Here is a 20,318-nt window from a genome sequence, read left to right on the forward strand (position 1 = left end):
AAAAAAGTTGGCCAGCTGCCTTCAAGAGAAACAGTAGGACCATCTTCTCACTGTAAACTCAAAGATAAAACCTAGCATAACGTATTCAAAGGCTCAGTGATGAGGGCCGGAGGCAGGGTCTTTAGCATAAAACCCTACCACAGAAGAAAGGTAATTTAAAGGTAATTAAGTGTAACCTATCGTGTTAAAACACAGATTTGGTAAAATGTGATCCTTTTAACTTCATAATGCTCCCAGACAGGGTTAGAAAATATAATGTTCTCTTCCATTCTGCACATGCACAGATAATGCAGATGTTGCTTTGTTTTAATAGGATAATTACACAGGTGCCTGCTGGCAGTACTCTGGTAAAATTCCCTTCAGATCTTCCCCTTTCAGTTCAACCAACAGTTCTGCAGTAGGACAGAAATGCCTTTGGACTACTCAACTTCCAACACAACTTGTGGGTGCACGTAGCATTACAGATTACTACTGATTGCCAAAATAATTGCGTTAGGCAGAAAACTAAAAGCAGAACAGAAAGTAACTGTAGCATACATTTATGCTGCTAAAAGAACAATCTGTAGCCATCTGTTGCTCAGGAAGAACAGCAAAGAAAAATTGAGACATCACTGAAAAACATTACAAGAGATTAAAACTGCTTTCCATAAACGTAAGTCAATTTCCCAAGACAACACAAACTTCACTTGTTGCAATTCACTTCGCTATAGTCTAGGGACACTCTTGGGCTGACTGCAAAGTAGAACGTTATCATTTTACTAAAAACTGAATGCTGTACTATTTTGCTTGCAACATCTGATGTGGAAAAAAAAAAAAAAAAGATGAATGATGAAAACAACATTGCAATTTCAAAAAGAAATCTGAAATATCCAACATAATTCCATCCGTGACTTGGTTTCATGAAAGAACTGACAGCATAACTCCATAACAGTAGGACCTGTAGTTAAAACACTCAGTATTTCTTATCCCCCATTATCAATTTTACATGAAGATGAAGACACTGAACAAGAAAGTAAACCTACCAGCCGACGTGTGCTAACAAGCTTTTTGTAATTAATTTAGGAGAAACCACAGTTAATACTAAAAACAGCAATTCAAAAAATGCAAGTATCATTTTTTATCTGGCGTGCATCTAACCTTATAAGCATTCTCTACATAAATAAAGCTGTTAACTTTCCTATTCTGTTCATCAACAAACAGGAAAAGAATCTTAAATACATTGAAAAAAATAAGAAGGTAGTCAGGAAATATTGAAGTTTTTCCATGAGAAAGAATCAAGATACTCTGGCAAAGGGAAGAATGGCCCCCACTACTTTGAGTCATAAAAAAGAAATCAGCTCTTATGGAAACATATCTGCATGTGCCTCTAAAGTGTAGCAGACTTCTTTCTTTTTACTTTTTAAAGCTTTGGAAAGAGGTGGTGTCACTCTAAGATAACTCTTGAAACAATTCCAGCACCTCTCCCAATATGTCCTAGTTGTTCAGTTTTATGTGAAAGTGATAGGAAGGTGATTCATCCTGATTTTCTGACAACACCTAATGTATCAAAACTAAAAGTCAAGTGAGAAAAACAAGATGAAAATGAAAAGATATACAAGACAAAAAAACCCACACTTTAATAAAAGATCAGTTTTGTTTTGTTCTTCCTTAAATTCAACTCCAACCATTCAAAATCTCATCATAACCAAATCAGCACACATTTTTTCCTTGTTTCAGATACATTTTATTTTCTCTTTTAAACAGATGAGTTCCACCCATTGCAATAAACATAACTCAAAATAGAACTGCCACTGCCCATAACACTCATAGTTAGCACATTTCTTTGGAATAAAGGGCTAACATTACACCCATTCTACACAGGTATAAGAGTTTCAATTATCTTAGTATTTTTAGTATTTCAGTTTCATTAAAGCACTTTTGTGGTCTATATTTAATAAGCCACTGTTTGACAGCTGGACAATTTATCAGTTAGAGAGGATAATACTACCATGCCACATTACCATCATCATAATCCCAAACTCCTCATATGCTATTCAGGATATCAGGAAACTAATACCAAAGTGACCCTGTGTATTGGAGATGCAAGCCACACATTTCTCAGCATTCTCAGCCTTAGTGTTAGAGGTGAGCTTGCTTTGTTTGAAAGCGTAAAATGCAGTACAAACTGTTAATGATCATGTGAACAGATTTTGATGTTCATCTACAGTACAGCTAGAAGAGATTAAGTAAAGTCTCTCTAGTATGTACCTATAGAAAGATTAAAGCTCTCTGTCCAATCTACAGCTATGTAAGGAATGAAGTCAAAGTAAGCCTGGAACTGCATTATCCTCAGCAAAGATTCCAGGGGAAATTCCACACTGTTCATCAACATCTCCACAGCTATAAAACCTTCATTGTTCGTAGCCAAAGCAGTAGCATAAAAGTAGCAGCAGATAAACATTATTTATTATTAATTTGTTATGAGCTCAAACATGAGCATAGTCGTATTGCATGACTAGTAAACAGTGTATAAGCATTTCTGTACCAAGTGGCTCAGTGAAAATAGCACCGCTGCTGTGAGGAATAGACCTCAGGCCTTCCACCAACTGCGAGGCTGAAATGGCCACCTGAGAGCCACCCCTCGACAGCATCACAGGGCCCAGGGCTAGGAAGCACCCACAGACACAAAGGTCTCGCCATCACAGGATGCAGCTCCCAGTGCTCCACACACAGCGTCAGCTCTGCGGTGCTGCATGCTCATCTACTTACATAGAGATTGTTACAAATTGAGTGCTTTGAAGATGCAGCGACAGTGATGAGGAACGAGTAAGAGATAAATAATAGCAATATGTATTGTTAACAAGTATCAGTCTAGTGAAGTTCTGTCTTCAACTTTTTATATCTATAGAAAGCAAGCTTCCCAGTTTCTTCTTAACCATCATCCACAGCAATCCCTAATTCTCCTTGCTTCTAATTCTCCTCTTACCCATATGCATGCACAAACATGCACTCAGCCCCAACATCACACCACCACGCCTGACAGATTTTGCTACTGCATCACAGCCAACTCCGAGAGGTTCTCTTAGAAAACCCACACATTAGGATCCTAATGCAAACATTGATCTGTTTTCCAGACTGTTTGCTGAAGAGGCCATGCTGCACTTCTGCTTGCAACCATCTGATACTGTAGAACAACTCCTAACAGGCTAACAGAGGACAAACATCAAGATGTGAGTTTCCTCCACTCTTACAGAAGATACATTAACCTAGAAGTTAATGACAACTCAAGCACCAATTCAGCGCTCTGCCAGCACACCACAGCCACAGCCAGAAAATAGTGGTGAGTGAAAACACTTGCCACATCCTCACGCTCCTCTGCTACAGTGTGCCAGGAGTCATGCTTTGTGCAGAAGCAGATGTAATACATCTTAAGAGACAGGCAAACCTCTAAAACCTCCTTTCTAGGAGAACTGAGTACAACAGGGATTGTTAGGCTTTCATAGTTTAAAACAGACAGGCTCCAACATACACATACACTAAAATTCCAGGCTAATGTTAGCTCATCTCCTCCTTCAGCTCCATTGCCTAAACAGATGTGCACTATACCCCAACTGAATGCAAATTAATGGATTTCCTGGTACTGAGGCTTTCTGTTCCTGAGGTAGCATTCCAGCAGATGTTCCAGCCATGCTGGCCAGTCTGTGTTCCCAGCCAGCACAACCGTTACCAAAGTCTGCCCGCTTTTTCTTGCTTTACTAGTGCAAGACGACAAGTTTCTTTACTGGTGTTGAAAGCTGAATCCATCTTTCCTTCTTTCAAGATACAGCATTAATAATGCAATATACTACTACTCACTGCATGTCAGAGTCATGTGCTGCGATCAGAAAAGACAGAAAAAAAAACGAGCCAGGTTTCTGATAAGAATGCTTACATTTGAACACAACTTCTGATTTGATCATACCACATATGCTTTGACTCCAGTACTGACATGTCAACAAAACAAACTCAGGAAATACCCTCTGATAGCATAAAACCACACACATATCTAATCAAAACCCAATGCCCTTAACTGCTATGTTGAAGGTTCAGATTCAGCTTCATTGCCATTTTAGTCACTGACCATCTTAAATGCAAACAGCACAGGGCAGACAGTAAATCCAGCTCTTTTCACACCTGGTTACTCTGAAGTGAGGAAATATGTGGTCAGATCAGAGTTAGTCCCCTGATTTCAACAACTAATCAGAATTTATTTCAGCTGTAACTCCATTGTATGTGTACGAGGGCCCACAGGTATTAAGCCAACTCAAAGGATTTTCATCAGTCTCAACATAAGCTCCCAACACTTAGTTGTGGTCAGTCACGTAACACATTCCATACACACCTTAAAGACAGTTTCCAAGCCCAGCTACTGAGGGAGGAGAAGCAGCTGAAAAAAAGTCATGCAGTTGTACCAGCCTTGTCTAGTAGCAAAAGCATGCACAAATATTTTGCAACTGTACATTCTGAAACTGACGATCCTTACTATATAAAATAATGCAGAAAAACATTTCCTTGTCTGAACTACGAAGCCTTCATTCTGTTCTTCCTTCTACTGCTTAACTTTATTTTCAGCAGTGTTTCTGCCAACGAGTTCTTTTCCTTTAGCTGACAGATGTCACTGCTTCTTTTCTCTCAGCCCCCCCACCTACAGCTGAAATGGTACCACGTACTGTTCTGAAGAGGCAACTTGGGATGCAATACCATGAAGTGAGAAAAGCAGAACAACACTGGGTCACAACAGCGAAAGCAGACCAGATGGACTGAGGGAGAGTAAAAGCATAAATACTGAGTTTGTTTTTTTAGGCTGGGGGGACGTGTTTGCTTTTGTGTGTGTGCGTGTAGTAGAAAGTGGCAGGAGGCAGTGGGATGAAAGTGGAAGGAGAGAAAAGAAGCCTTTGATAAGATGCCATAAAAAAAGTAAATTTTCATCTTGAGCAAACAGCTCGCCTTCACTTTCAAAAATAAATTTCTCCACATAGAAACAGTTTGGGTGGCAGCTCAACAAGCATTTCCTCATGTGGGTCTGTGATTTTACAGAGCACTCCAAGATGTTTCCAATTTTCCACCAAGCACATAATTTTCTGCAGTTTAGTTCCTACAGAAGTTAAATTGTATTCTTCCCCCCTTTTGTTTACTTATCCTGATATTTCAGGAAGGGAAGAGGAAAAAAATTAACAGTTACACAAAGTGATTACAGTGGCAAACCTCCCTGCAAACACCTTGTCAGCCAGAACCAAGAGACAAGGCAAGGATACACAACACTACACCCAGGATGTAAGAACAGTCTGCTTTTTCCCCTCAAGGTGTGCAAAAGGATCACTCTGCAGCCGTCAAGCAGTGCCACAAATGTTATTCCTTTCTTTTTCACACTGAGTTCTTACTGCTAAATACCATTCTCCATTTTTCTACCCCAAACCCTTTTGGAACTCACAAACTCTACAGGTTTCTCTATACAGCTTAAACGATTTAATATAAAACGTTTGGAAAAAAGTAGCATCTCCAACCTTCATGTTCTACTTAATTCATATTTTACTGAACTTTCTTTGAAGAATTCATAACAAAGTTTTAATAGATGGGAGTACACTAAGTTTCGAGTGAAGATGCATATGATGGGGGTTGGAGATTCATGATCCTTGAGGTCCCTCCCAGTCCTGGCCATTCTGTGATATCAATCAGACAATTCTGGAGCATGGATAGAGTGGATGACTAAGTAGAATGAAAACAACTACATCAAAACACAGCTGACAAACAAGACAATGAAAAAAATACTGCTCAGGCAGCAGACCTAGAGCTCAAGAGTTCTCCAACATTAATATCAAAAAAGCTCACAACTAAAGATTTCATATGGAGAAAGAATAAGACAAGAAATTCTGTATGATCTCATTGTTTTTAACTCATATGGATTAGAAGGAAAAAGGATAGAAGAAAGCCTAAACGGAAGAATTCTTACGAAGTTCTTATGATTCAAATAATCCTCATGGATTAAAACCACTCCAGACAATGCATTTAAGGACATAATCACAAACTGTCCTGATCTTTTAATAACAGTGCTTAGAGATTAAAAAAAACTGGACTAATTTTAGGATTAGGAATAGGAAGACTTCCTCCAACTTTAAAGCAACAGAAATATTCCTGGCGTTGAACTAATGAAAGAAATTGGAATTTTTACAGCTATTTACAGGCAAATTGTAAGGTAAATTACTTACATTTCTTCTCACTGCATTAAAGGATTCCACAAGCTGCATTTTTTAAACTGAAAAAGGATGTTTCAGCATGTAGGCATGGTGATCAAGGGATTAGGAAAGTCATTTTTCACCATATTTTGCAAGAAAGAAACTTAAAAAGTAGACTGAAAGACCCAGTCATCCTAAGACTTAAAAGAGATCCCCAAACCCAGCAAAAGAAGTACACAAGTGATTTTCACGCTTGCAAGAGTCAAACCTTACAAACAAACCTTAACATACTTCATTAATTTATGTAAATTTAAAAACAGATAGCATGGATAAGAAGTTTTCTAATGTGGACACAAGCACATAACTTTTTCTCCTCCTCTCCTCACATCTACCCAAACGTGACATCCCTCTCTAAGCCTAATATATCACACCACCTTAAGTCATTCTCAAATTTACATTTGGCATTTGGCCACTGAAAGGCATAGTTCTGGCACTTGCTAAGAAACATAGTTTCATACTTTTTAGATCAACTTTTTTCCAGTTATGAACAAAAAGCCTTTCACTGTTATACAGCAATCCTGCATGTGCAACTTGGTTTTGGGGAATTCTCTCCTATCTCCTTAGGATACACTATAACTACTGTAACGTGAGTTAAGGAAAATTGCTTTGAACTTATTCAGAAAATATTTTTAATGAAAAAATAGAATTAACTTCAGCTTACAATCTAAGAAATATTTATTATATAAAAATTGAATCTGTTAGCTCATTTCATGCATGAAGCAGATACTTCAGCCTCTCTTGCTGCTGTTAACCACAACCCAGCCTGTTACATCACCTCTTGCAGTCTGTCCAAGAGAAAAACAATCAGCTCTCAACAGCAGCCCTGTCCAGTTCACAGAGGAAAACCAAGAAGTGCTTTGTATTTAACAAGAAAGCTCTCATCAATGTGGATGCCTAACTACCATCTCTTGTCAACATGATCTTCAACACACTAAACGTAGTCTTTAGACAGCTGAAAATACAGTACAAGGTTTAAGGAAAGATCCAAACATGTTCATGCTCAAAATAGTCATTACATCTTACAGGAAAAGTTTGTGAAGACTAGAAGACAGTTAAGAACATCTGTGTAAGAAAATTAACTTGAATTTCTTTAAGACTTTGCTGGAATGGCAGATAATTAAAACAAAAAAGAAATTCTCAATAAATTGGGTTTCAATAGATTGCAGGTTTCTACATCCAAATTTTCCATAAACATCACAACAACAGAAGACAGGAGAGTTGAGTTACAATAGAAAGAAAGAAAGAAAGAAGAAATTTCTATGTTATTAAGTAAGAATGTACCATATAATTGGGGGAAAACAACCCAAACTATCTAAGCTGAACATTAAATAAAGTCTTAAGAAATATTTTTTTCTAGTTGCTTTAGAACAAGTTGAACCTGGGTCAAAGTATAACATTTCTTCCTACAAATTTGTTCTTGGCAACCTTCTTGAATACAATCCAATTTAGGTGGCTAGATAAATGGTTGAAAATACAAGCTGCATCTCCAAAGCAGAGTATTTAATGGAACTAAAATTTCAACAGTCACCCGTTTCAAACAACAGTGCTGTTTTATTCCATTGCTCTAGTTTCTGTATTTAAGATGTTTTCTGTATTATCAGAAAGGGTGAGATTGCAATTTGTTTGACAACTAATTTGAAAGAAAGACAGCAAAGCATTTGAACACATATCTTGTATCTCCTGAATAAATCCTGTTTCCAAATATTGCTAGTTACCAATCGTTGATACAGTTAGATGAGCACTGTCACAGAAATGAAAGTTGCTACTGTTACTTATAAAGAGAAATAAGAAACAACAGCATTGCAAAAAAAAGTGCTTTACATCTGAAGGCAATCAAACCCATTCTAGCTGATGAGTTACTAACAGTTTTACTGAATCAGCAGCAGCACCACAGCTACAGAGCTGGTATTTTTGTTAAACTGTAACAACCTCGTGCCACTAAAACAGCATTCCCACCACCAAAATGCTTAGAGGGATGTATATGTAGTTCTCCACACATTCAAGAAGCCCAATTGCTTGTCCCATGAGACAGACCTTTACAGCAATAGTAGTGCTTGAAAGCAATGCTGATGCTGTGCTTTTGGAGGAGAAAACACCTGAGGGGAATCAAGTCACTGGGTAAATGCTGAATGGAGCACCAGACAAAACCTTCACTACATATGCAGTTCTCAGCTGTCCAGCCAGTTATGGATAGTAATGATACAATCCTTTAAAACAGAACCATTTCTCCCTGCAGACAATTCTCACAATGTGCTGTGAATGATACGGCCACAACCACAGAAGTATTTTCAAAGGAAAGCCAGCAGCACGACACTAAACGTGGCACCATTTTCACTTGCTACATGGAATATTTTATAACCACGATGGACACAGGTGGAAGGCAGTCAGCTTCTCAGTTCTCTGCAAGATTCAATAAAGTAAACAAGCTTCTTTTACAGAAGTATGAGCTGTACTTAGTATACCGTAGGGCACAAAACTTATAAACTATTTTGAGTAGGTGGAAAACAGACTCTTTTTCCAACATCCCTTGACAGCTGTAGAACAGCTTGTACTGGCAAACTGAGGAATAGTTCTACTTCAGCTGTGGCCCCTTACAAAACTAAAAGAATGAGAAAAAAAAAAAAAAAGCTAGAAATGCAGAATACAGCCAGAAGCAGCAGCATAAGGAAAGTGAATCAGTAATACCATATTGTTGCTCTCAAATTCCAAGGAGGAGACAGAGGATGCACACACTGCCCCCAAATTCAGGAAATAATACGAAGTCCTGAGCTGATATTCTACGTAAATAACAGATCAATAACCTGCTAGTACTGAAGGACAGCTGAAGAACCCAAGAAGCTCTCCTCACTGCTTATACCCTGTCATTAACAACAATGCACATTTTTTTCAGCCTCTCTCACTCCCAAGGTCCTCTCGATAGCTCTAGTCTGCCTGTACCAAAGAAAGCTTAAAGTCTGTTGGTTCTATTCCACCTTCTTCAATGACTCAGTGCCTTTTGTAAATCACCTCAATTGGTGGAAATGCATTCTTTTGCAAAGTACATTTTCTTAAGGCAATACTCTCATTCAAGGTTTGTTAGCAAAAGTAGCTTCATTTTCAGTGCTGAAAGCAAACCTTTACTCCTTCTGCAGTACAGCTTCAAAGTAAATGTTAATATCTTGGCAAATTTAATTATTTACAACATTAAATGCTTTAATTTCAGAGTTGTCATGGATTTGCTTTCCCTTCTTGAAGGATGCAGCTAGAACTTACACAAGCTACTTCCTTGCTGAAGTTATCCTTAAGTGAACCATGAAGTCTGAAGCCTGCCTTCACCAGACAGAAAATCACACCTTAGGTCTCAAAATCTCTGTTTATGTCAGCATGCAACACAACAGAACAGCAAAACAAAACGATAGGCTTTGAGGACCTGACGTTCACACCACAGGCATTTCAGCTCAGCAATGTACGGGGTGTGCATATTAATAGCAGGGCACAGTGCTGTGCATTGTATCTAGTCCACCTTACTGACTATATGCCAACAGTCTGAGAACATTTCCTGCATTCCTGGAATGTTTTAATTGAAAGGGAATCCAGTTTGTGATCTCCAAGGTACCCTGCAATACAAGTTGAAGTGTTACTAGCAGGGTTACAATCCACTTCAAAGAGCAGTTCACATTCAAGGCAATGTTTGGGAACATCCCATACTATCCTGAACTACCAAACTCACCACAGAAATGACCAGAAAAAAAAGAAACAAAACATAATTCAATTGCCTGCAGTTACCCTCTCAAGTAACAAAATAGAAATGAATGACCAAATAGGTGTACAAAAAGCTATACTTCCTTCACAAGTGTTTTTGTTATAGAATGGCACAGAGCTGCAGATTTACTAAGTCAGAATATGCTTCCAACCAGAATTCAGCTTGAGTTTGAATGAATGTAACTATATCAAAAAGGTTGCTGGAACTCCTGCAGCACAGTAACATGTTAAAGCTGCTCAGACCACATGCTGTCCATTAACCACTGCATTCTGAGCTTATGAAGGAGAAAATTAGGTGACTTGTTTCACTGGGAGATTAGACTAGAAAAATGAAAGAGGCAGCAATTTTGTATTCCCATTTTAGGTATAACAGGTTAAAGATAAATAGCATGATCCAATAGGAAAAATAAAGCTGAGATCTAATTATGGGTAAGAATTTAAAAAAAAAACAAAAAAACAACCTAGTAACTCATCCACATTGCAATTTACGCACTTACAGAATAACAGATGTGGGAAGGAAGTCGTAGAGAAAAAAAAAAAACAGTAAGAAAGAGGGGGGGAAAAACTTGAAAATCTGAGAAAAAAAATCACTATAACAAAAAGACAGAAGCATTAAGTTAGTCAAGAAATTAAAAGGCAAGAAAGAAAACAAATGCACCAAATGAAGACTTGAGGTAGAAGAAAAAATAATTCAATGCAATTCTAAGGTAGAGTCAACAAAACACTCCCTGGACAGACAACAAGTGCTAGAAAATTACCCTGAAAAGACAAGGGCTTAACTAACTGAATGGCTCAACACACCAGTTCATGCAAGACTGAAAAGAGCCACCAGATAAAGAACAGTAAATAGTATTAAATCAACATTACGATTGACATGTCAACAGATAAAAGTGAGTTTTCATGGCCAAGCAACAACTAATAAATTCTCATATACAAATTGGACTGTAAACATCAATTGAGTAAAACTGTTTGTCAAGGAGTTTTTGGCATTTCCTGATATTCTTAGAAGTGGCAGAGCTTTCACCCTGAGTGAGAAACGAGTTGGGGTTTTCATTTATGAGAAGCCTGCAGCCAGTGATTAGACTTCCCGTTTCATGATGTTTCTTCAATAAATTCTCCAAGATAACTGGAAACTCCTGCCCATAGCACAACAAAAAGAAGTATTCCATTACATGGGCATACATTCACATGCATAATCAATTCTACAGATCTCCACAGTCATTAGAGACAAGATACAATGCTACCTTTGCACAAGACACTATGGGTCTGTGTTAAGGGAGTATGACAATGCTGGAAGCAACATCTACCATCTCATTTATGACTTAAATTGGTGAACAACACCAAGCACCAATTCAGAGTTCCTTTAAATTTTGCAGAACTTCAATACTTTCACATGTTCCAAACAGCCACTGTCTTCAAAACATTTTGAGCACTGACTCACGTAGACAGAGATACTAAGAAATACTGTAACTTCCACATATCTAACCACAAATGACAGAAGAGGTACAATTAAATATCCTTAGTAGACTTCCAGTAGTTACTCCACGTGTATTTTGAGAACAAACTCCTCTCACTGCATTTAGACAATGCATTAGGAAGTATGTTCATTGATACTGAGTTTAGGCTACTAGCCAAGTGCTCTTGCAAAGAATGTCATTAAGCTTTTCTCGTGCTTTTAAATCAAAAGACAGATGGAAATAATATTTGTAAACACAGCCTTGTCCACATTTGTAGATCAGAAGTACAAAGGAAGTCACCTGGCTGGTCTCCTGGCTCAAGCACAACTCTATTTTCCAGCCTATGCACTACTTTCAAAGTTCATACACACTTACTTTTTCAGGCTCTCAAATTCTACTTTGATAACAAAATCTGCTTTCTGAAGGTTAGCAAACACCAGAAGCTGCAAAGCTTTCATATCTCGTACTGGGACTCATCCATACCGTTATGTTTTAACAGGTGGCTGCGTAGTGAGTGTCAAACTAAGAAACACTGATTTGCATAACATCCCTTCTTCATTTTTATATAGCCACAAACCAAGAAGCACATATCGTTAGAGACAGAATGAATTTGGTGTGCATCAGATTTTTTAGATTTTCTTTATCGAGTACAATACTTCAGCCTTTGTTTCTTCCCCTCTGCATTGGAACTTTAATCTCCAAAAGAAGAAAACAACCCACCAAATACTTGGCTTAAAGATGGAACAACTTTTCGGGGATCAGCTGAAAGAGCAAGGCTTCAGTTTATAAGGTCTGCCACTCACAAAGTTTCGGCCATGCCAGGCCAACAGAAAAGCTTCCATCCAAACACCAGAGTTGCTTTCCAGTGTATCAACTTGATGCTCCCAGCACGCTTGCGGCTTGCAGTGACTGCAGCAGCTTGTTGTCATTGATGACTACAAACCAGATGTCACAGAAGTTAAGAACAAATGGCTTGTTAGGCTCTAACATAGAGTTTGTTGCATACTACTAAATTTACTGTGCTTTCATCACATCATGGCCTGATTGCTTGAGGTTTTCAATTAAAACAGGATGAAAACTCAATTTTACTGAATGCCAATGAAGAAAGAAGCCTAGTAGATAAGCATCTTCCCCCTCTTCAATTGACCTTTCAGTCTTTGAAGAAGACAGGGAGAACTACTACATTATTTTCTATACTTTCAAAACAAAGACAAAATCCCATATAGCACCATATACTTAAAACCCAACAAAAAGAAACAAAATCCAACAAACTTATAATGGTAAATCTGATCAGCTAGCTTTTGAGCAATATGATGTACTAGATAAAAAACTCCATAAAAAGCATACAATTTTCCACTGAAGCTGGCCACCTCTGTGACAACCATCAACAATTAAACAGAACCATTTTCAGCAGTTAAAAAAGCTTTGTGGAGGAAAAAAAACATTGTGTATTTATGAAAAACATGCACAACATGAGACAAGTAATTTTCTTGTAAGTGCACAGACATTTAAAAAAAACATACAGGACTTTTTGTGAAATGTGCTTTACAAAAGCACAGAAGCATTTAAGACTTCTTCAGTAATGAAACAATCAGCTCTTAGATACCTTTCCCTACTTCAGTTAAAGTTCCAATCTTTTTTGGGAATAGGGGAAAAAAGGAGTTTGAAGGACAAAGGTGGGAACCAAGAATAATGAAGATCTAATATTAGCAGCCACTGAAGGGCAAACACCTAAAAGATTTCATGAGCAAACTAAAGTGACATTGCAAACACTGCAAGAGAATAAACATCAGAGGTTAAAATGGAAACCAGCAAGCCTTAGAGAAGTGTCAGCAAAAACACTAAGAAGACACTCTGCACACTAAAGCCTGCTCCAAGGAACCGATTTGCAGAGAACAAGAACAGATAATTGTCCCCTTTAAAAAATAAAAAGGGGGGTGTGGGTGGTAATGGAGAGGACAAGAACCCCAAGAATCTTGACAATAATTCATTTGTAAGCTTAACATCCCAGAACTATGAAGAGTCAACCACTGAATTCAACTTACTTTACATAAAAATACATTTCTTATTTCCCTCTCCCACTGAACTGTTCCATTTTAACATGGTGAAAGAATTGCAGAAGATCAGGTTTGGAAAGGCAAGTTAACTAAACACCTGTTGTGACGTTTTTTAAGAAAAGCAAAATCAAATAAGCTAATTGAGCCCACGTAGAAGAGTAGCAACACCTAGGTTTCAACAGATTGTGTAATCCTATGTATCAATGGAAAAAAAAATTAGGAGAAACAAAAGGAATAATAATATTTATAGGGAGATATGGCTTGTTACAAAATCCAATGAAACCAGATTGTCCATTTAACTGATTTAAGTTTCCAGTGAAAGCAGGAGGGAGAATTCAGACCTCTAATAGTACCACTGCAGACATAGTACCTCAGAGGTTGTGAGTGAATATACAGCATTAAGGGACACAATACAGAACTGCATATATTTAAACAAGGGAGTGATACAAGTAGGAATAGTTCACTAACCAGTATGTCATCTCCCCCTATTAGACTTCAAATCTTAAAAAGTGGCAGCTTGAGTGATGAGTAAGAAATGAAATGTCACCTAAAAGAGTGGAAACGATTAGGTTAAACAATAAGCAGGTTGATCCTACCACCTACCATCCGTTAGTGACAATGCTGTTTGTGGCTGTATTCATGCTGAAGTGCTATTGGAGAATGTGTGACTACCTAAATCAAATTCCCAACAAAATTGTGAAGAGTCCAAATTCCATTAATCACTTTTGAGAAAGTCAAACTGCAAGTCATGTATACGTGTTTATGGCTAGAAAGTTAAATTCTAGATATCTGAACACATCAAACAGAACAAACAACATAGCCTGTAGAACGTAAGAGGGGAGAAAAGTCCTTTGCTTGAATTTTAGTTTATCACGGAGGTTAAAGAATCTCACAGGAATCCTTTATTTAATGCAAAGTACTGTCCATGCAGTTTTTACCATTTCTACTCTTTAGCCCATATCATCAGGATTTCTTATAATTCACCAAGAACAACATGGCAAGTTCTATAAAAACTCCTGTTAATTATGGCAACTGTCAAGAGCAAAAATTAGGAGCGTTAAAGAAATCTCAATAGATGCTCAAAGAGGCATCTGTGAGATTTCTGAATTCATCCAAAAGCACAATTCCCACTGCACCTAATGAGACTCCAAAGGTGTCTGAACATCCTCTAGAAATCAGCCTCTGATATGTCTGAGAATACTTTGCACCTGTAGCTCTCTCATCAACATCCACTTGGCACTGTGGGCTTTTAGCACCTCTAAAAATGCCGACACATTAAGTCCCTTCTGATTATCTCCATCTGTGCGCTCTTATTCTTGTATAGAAGGATCTCATCTGTGTTTATAATTTAAACCACAAGCCTGGACATAGGGCTCACACAGAGAGACAGGAATACTAACAGCAATTTATAGAACAGTAGGAGTGAGGGCTGAATTTTCCAGCACCAGCTTTTTCTTCTTTCCAGAACGACTTTTCTGTCTTTTCAATACTAAAAAAAAGGAGACTTTCTTTCTGATTTGGTACATTATACTTGCTACAGTGATGAAGTCAACCTAAATCACATGTGTAGCTCAAGCATACACAAGAAAAGAAAGCTTTTCTATGGGTTTGAGAATCAATAATAAAAACTCATTTTCACCTACTTCTTGTTATCTACCTAAATGTAGGAAAATCCTTATTTTAAGTCTTTCATAGTCCTTACTGTACTCATAACAAGAAATCATAGTTTACTGCTATGTTGTTTATATTGTATTGGTTTTCCAGCTGAATACAGATTTTTTTTTTTATAGTCATATACTATATTTTTAAGTTATGAATTTAAATACATTCCTGGCATATTCAATATATACATTCAAATGCAAACAAATGTAACAACAGTTCTAATGCCAAATAACATTCTGAATGGAATATGATTTGACAACAAAAGAAATACATACATGACAGATGTCAAGGGAAGTCACTTTCCATGCTACATTTCTTGAGATGGGGCTCCTTAATTTTGATATTCAGGAAAATCTGATCATCTAAGGACTAGATATGCCCAGAAAAGGTATGCATTTTAATAATCTTTTTTAATTTGGCATAATCTTCAAGACGCTCACAGTAACAGACGGAATAAAAGTTGTGGCTCATAGGTAAGCCAGGCTAAACTTGTAGGACAGCATTCATTTAAACCACAGCCAGGTTGGCCAGAATACTTCAAGGGCACTGCAAATCTCTGACACCAGTTAGCTCAGCTAAAGTGTGTTTGGGTCAGTCACTCCAACCCAAAGATGTAACAGTGCTATAACTTCCTCAAGTTTGGCAGACTCTAAGTGAATTCAGTAACCGTTGCCAGGATTTCTTTACCAAAATGTGAGTAAGCTGCCCCTGTAGGGGAATTTGTTGCTGTTCTACAAAGTTAATCTTATCGAGAAATGTGGCTCCCTGAAAACACAAGATTGATAATGATCTTGCAGGAGTTGCACCAGGCACAGACTGCTATTCTGTTCTGCTGGAACTCATTAGCATTGCACAGCTGATGCCACACAATGACAGCGACAGCCTCAAGGGATCTGATGAACTGTACAGGTTGCAGTGAAGGTAGGAAGAAAAAGATTCAAGGACAAACTTTAAAAAGAGAATATAACACAAGTTATGCTTTGTAAACGGAAGCAGCTTTTGTGAAAAGTGGAAGCAGGAGAACGTTTTCTTCTCCCGATAAGTTCTCTGGCAGGCTTACCTCTGAGAGCTCAGTGCATGTCACAGTGAGCCTCAGCAGAACTGTGCACAGATCAGCTCCTAATTACTTGAACAGGGTACAGCACCCTCAGCATTCAGGTATGAGTCCCAGCCTGTATATCCAAGAGTGTCAGCTAGTAATAAGCTGCAGGTAAGTAACTGAAGTACTTCTATCCCTTACTGCCACCAGCCCTGCATACAGCCATCACAGCCCTAGCAGAAGCACCAGCAGTCAGAGCTCATGGTGCTTTCCTCTGAGCAACAACCAACAGGCTGAGGCCATCTTACTCTTCTGGTTTCTGAACCAGTAGAACGGTCTCCTATAACCCAGTTACGTGAATGTCAGCCTCAACTCCTGTGCATTCCACCAGAGGACAGAAAACAGAACACAAAAACTATCTAGAAGTGTAAAATCTTGATTTGAGGTTACATATATTTATTGTTGGATTACTTTCAAAGAATTATGGATACACACAGTTGACTTCAAGAGCATTAAAAATGCATCTGCTATTTTTCCAATATTCCATATGATCTTGAATATGGGAGAATTATTAATGTCAAGTGCTCAGGGAGAGGAAAGAAAAAGAAGGCATATAGCTGGTATCAAGTAAAAACTCAATCCAATATAGAAGGTGGTCTAAGGAAAAGAATTACACTGTTAACAAAAATAAATAAGTTACAGCATTGAGCAATTTAGGAAGGACTAATTTCCATCATTCAGAAATCCAGCTTAATGATGCTTCTCAACTTAAAGTGCATTTGTCTGCAGTACTGAGAAAATAAAGATGACTATAAAAATCATCTCCACTCACACGTTTGCTTTTTCTAGTTAAGTAATGAAAATAGCAGACTTTCATTTAGGAAAATAAAAACATAATACACTGAGTAATTGCACGGCTAACACTTGAGAAGAAAAACCTACCACTGAATGCAGTTCAGGCTCACTTCATACAAAATTATTAGCAGTATACCTTCTTGCAATATCTGAAGCATGGCCCAAAAGCAGTAGCTCTCTTTTTACATTTTGTTTTCAGCATGTACTTGATACATACACCATCTTTAATTCCTACTGTGATGCCTGCTTGTGACCATTTGTTACATCATTGCAAAGTGACCAAGCAAGTCTTTAAATTTTTTTATTAAATTGGGAATAACAATACAAATAACTCTTTTCAACTTCCATACTGCTAATATGCTTGGATGAACAAAGCACTTCTTACGACAAAAACTGCACTTCATTTCGAACACCTGCTAGGTGGCAATTTATGTAACAGAAAGATCATTTTTTGGCAGTGTACGAGTCAGTGTCTGGTCTTTAAAGCAGCAATTGGCGTTTCTCCTCTTGCACCTTTTAAGTACTCAATGGCCTTGGTCTACTGACACACCAAACCACTTCAAATTCATTATGTAAATCCCACACAGCACACAGGCAGTACATCAAATTGAACACAACAAGGATCTGTGTTCTGATTTCAGATTTGGATCACGTGCTTTTGTCCACTTCTGCAATGATTACATTAGGCTTTACAAGAGATTAGTTTCATTATCTTAGGAGTAAGGCCATCAAACAATTCATGCATATACAACAAGATTCATAATTGTACTCACAAACATAATGGTAAGTACTGAATGTACAAAAAGCACACTTAGAGCACTAAATGCTCTTCATGATACCTTTTGAAGTAGGAAAGCCCTGATTATTTCCATCCACACTTTCCTCTCCCATCTTTTCAATTCACCTTAGTATAGTTAAGTGTCAACAACAGTTGCAAATAAAAATTCTAAGCAAATCAGATCCACTCCTGGCATAAATCTCCAGTTTTAGTATTGCAGTAACTTGCTGATCAGCTCTTTAATGGTTGCACCATTTCATTCCCTTCAGAAAAAGTCTTTTTTATATAGGGGTGGACTCCGGGGACAGACAACTTGGATCCCATTCAAAATGTAACTGACTTTGCTACTGATACCTGTGAGTCAGTAGCTCTATGGGCTGGGTAAGTCTGGCACTTCCAGCAGCTCCTTAGAGCTTTGAACACACCTTGTCTCAATGCCACACTATACATCTTCTCTCTTTGCCTTCACCTAGCAGGTCTGGTGGGTTGAACACCTGCACTGAACACAACCAGAAGTATCCTTAGAGTGTCTCCTACCTTCTCCCTTAGCTAAATGCAGACAACTTGCCTATCTAGATAATTACTCTAGTTCTATGTGAACACTGCCAGCATAAGTAACCAGGTTATTAAAAAGCAGAAAGCTGAAGTTCTTTCCGATTTATGCAACATTCAGAAAAGATGAATATAGATAATTAAATAAAGTTTCAAAATTTCTACAACTTCAGCTTATTCAGCTTTAGAGGCGTTTCATAATTTAATCAAATTCTGCAAATAGTTAATACTATCTTATTTTATATTGTGGAAGCAAATAAAAACCACGACTAACATTCAGAAACTGGAGAGGAAAAAAGATAAGGAAGCAAAAATGAAGGAAAGGTAATTGTTAAGACAGTTCTGTAGGAAGCACAGAAAGCTTCAGTGAAAGTGTTTCATACACCCAAACATCTGTTTGATGACTGGTAGCTGAATCAGTTTCTTCCCTGAAAGCACCATAAATAACTCAGAAAAGTATGGATGGCAAAAGCAGGAGGGGGAGATAAGAGCTACACTGTGCTGCAGAAATTGTCTTGACTTGTGTGGGAGATCTCTTGAGAGTTAGCTGCTCTCTTTCACCAATAACACTGCCCACAGAACTGCAGCCTCCTCTGCTGCCAGGAGACAAGGGCTTGATTCTGTGTGCTAAGAAGCAGGGATGCCTTGCAAGGCGTGACATCGCCCATATGAGTGTGACAGCTCCCCTCCCTTTCACTTCAATCCCCCATGAGCTGTGAAATGAAGACCTCACCAAGCCATTATGGGAGTCTTCTGCATAACCACAGTAAAAGAGGTTTTAGCACACAAAGGATGTACTGCTAGGGCTCTTAAGAGGCAGGAAATTGGAGATGGTGGTAGCTGGAAATTAACTAAATCAAGACAAATCAATATTTTCCCTTTCACTAAAGGGGGTAGAACATGGCTACATCAGCAAGCCAAACTGGCAACAAAAACCCACTGTTTAATTTGAACCAATTATTTCAAATTACATTATGACAAAAATAACATTAAACAGGTGTTTAATATACTTTAATTATCTTTTAACAACTTAAGCCAGCCCTGAAGTTGGACGTGGTCGGCAACAGCCTCTGCCACAAAATTCAGGCTCAAAAGAAGCTCACAGTAGAACCTTAGCTGTAGTCAATCCTGAAAGTCCTGCTCACATTCTTAGTTCTAACCTAGCAATCCTTCATGTAGAGGTCATAGTACCTCAACTGAACTGAGGTACTCTCACTTCACCACTTGCATGCAAGATTCCACATATGATAGAGCACACATTCAATTGGAAGCAATGGCGTTCCACAACATCTTCATGTTGGGTTCAGTCTCCATGAGTAACACATTGAGTTCTAACTGAGATACCAATACATTGAATTAGAATATTTTCAGTACAGGAGAGTATTATTCATACATATTATTCTTCCAGTCCAAATTCTCATCTCTCCATTCACTGTTGCCTCCCTTCTCACCAAGGCATACAACAAAATGGAAATAAAACAGCTACAAGACATCCAAGATGTAACACCCTTTATTTTCCTGCTCCTTCACCTTTTTAAAAAGTTTAATTAAAAGTTCACAAAGGTGGCCTCATAGACAAGACTGGGATCATTCTGGACTCAATCTTTAGAAACCAGAGACAAAATGCTTCACACACTTACCTAGCACACATAAACACACAAAGCAGGTGACAATCTCACACTAAATAAGAGAATTAAAGAAGGGTTCCTCTGCCATAGGTTACAAATATATGAAACTGCTAACAAGGAGAAAACATCCAGAAGACAGTGTTTATATAGCAAATAGAACTTGGAATTAAATGTTAGTTTATCTACAGTATGGCTGTTATGGAAACAGCTACAAAGCAACCTGAGAAAAGTCCAGGAGGAAAAGCTCAAGACACCTTCAAGGGCAATATGCATGCAATGCTTTTCCATACCTCCCCTG

The 20,318-nt window shown here is 38.0% G+C and overlaps 1 protein-coding gene across 3 annotated transcripts in view; it reads right to left on the bottom strand.

The window, feature by feature from the left end:
- Nucleotides 1-20,318, bottom strand: part of MGAT5 (alpha-1,6-mannosylglycoprotein 6-beta-N-acetylglucosaminyltransferase) — a 113,525-nt gene that overhangs the window by 71,914 nt on the left and 21,293 nt on the right. The gene's annotated exons all lie outside the window — the stretch shown is intronic.

The sequence above is a fragment of the Lagopus leucura genome, unplaced genomic scaffold, assembly GCF_019238085.1.
Source record: "Lagopus leucura isolate 7727_CA_CO unplaced genomic scaffold, USGS_WTPT01 Super-Scaffold_100019, whole genome shotgun sequence".
Lineage (NCBI taxonomy): Eukaryota > Metazoa > Chordata > Aves > Galliformes > Phasianidae > Lagopus > Lagopus leucura.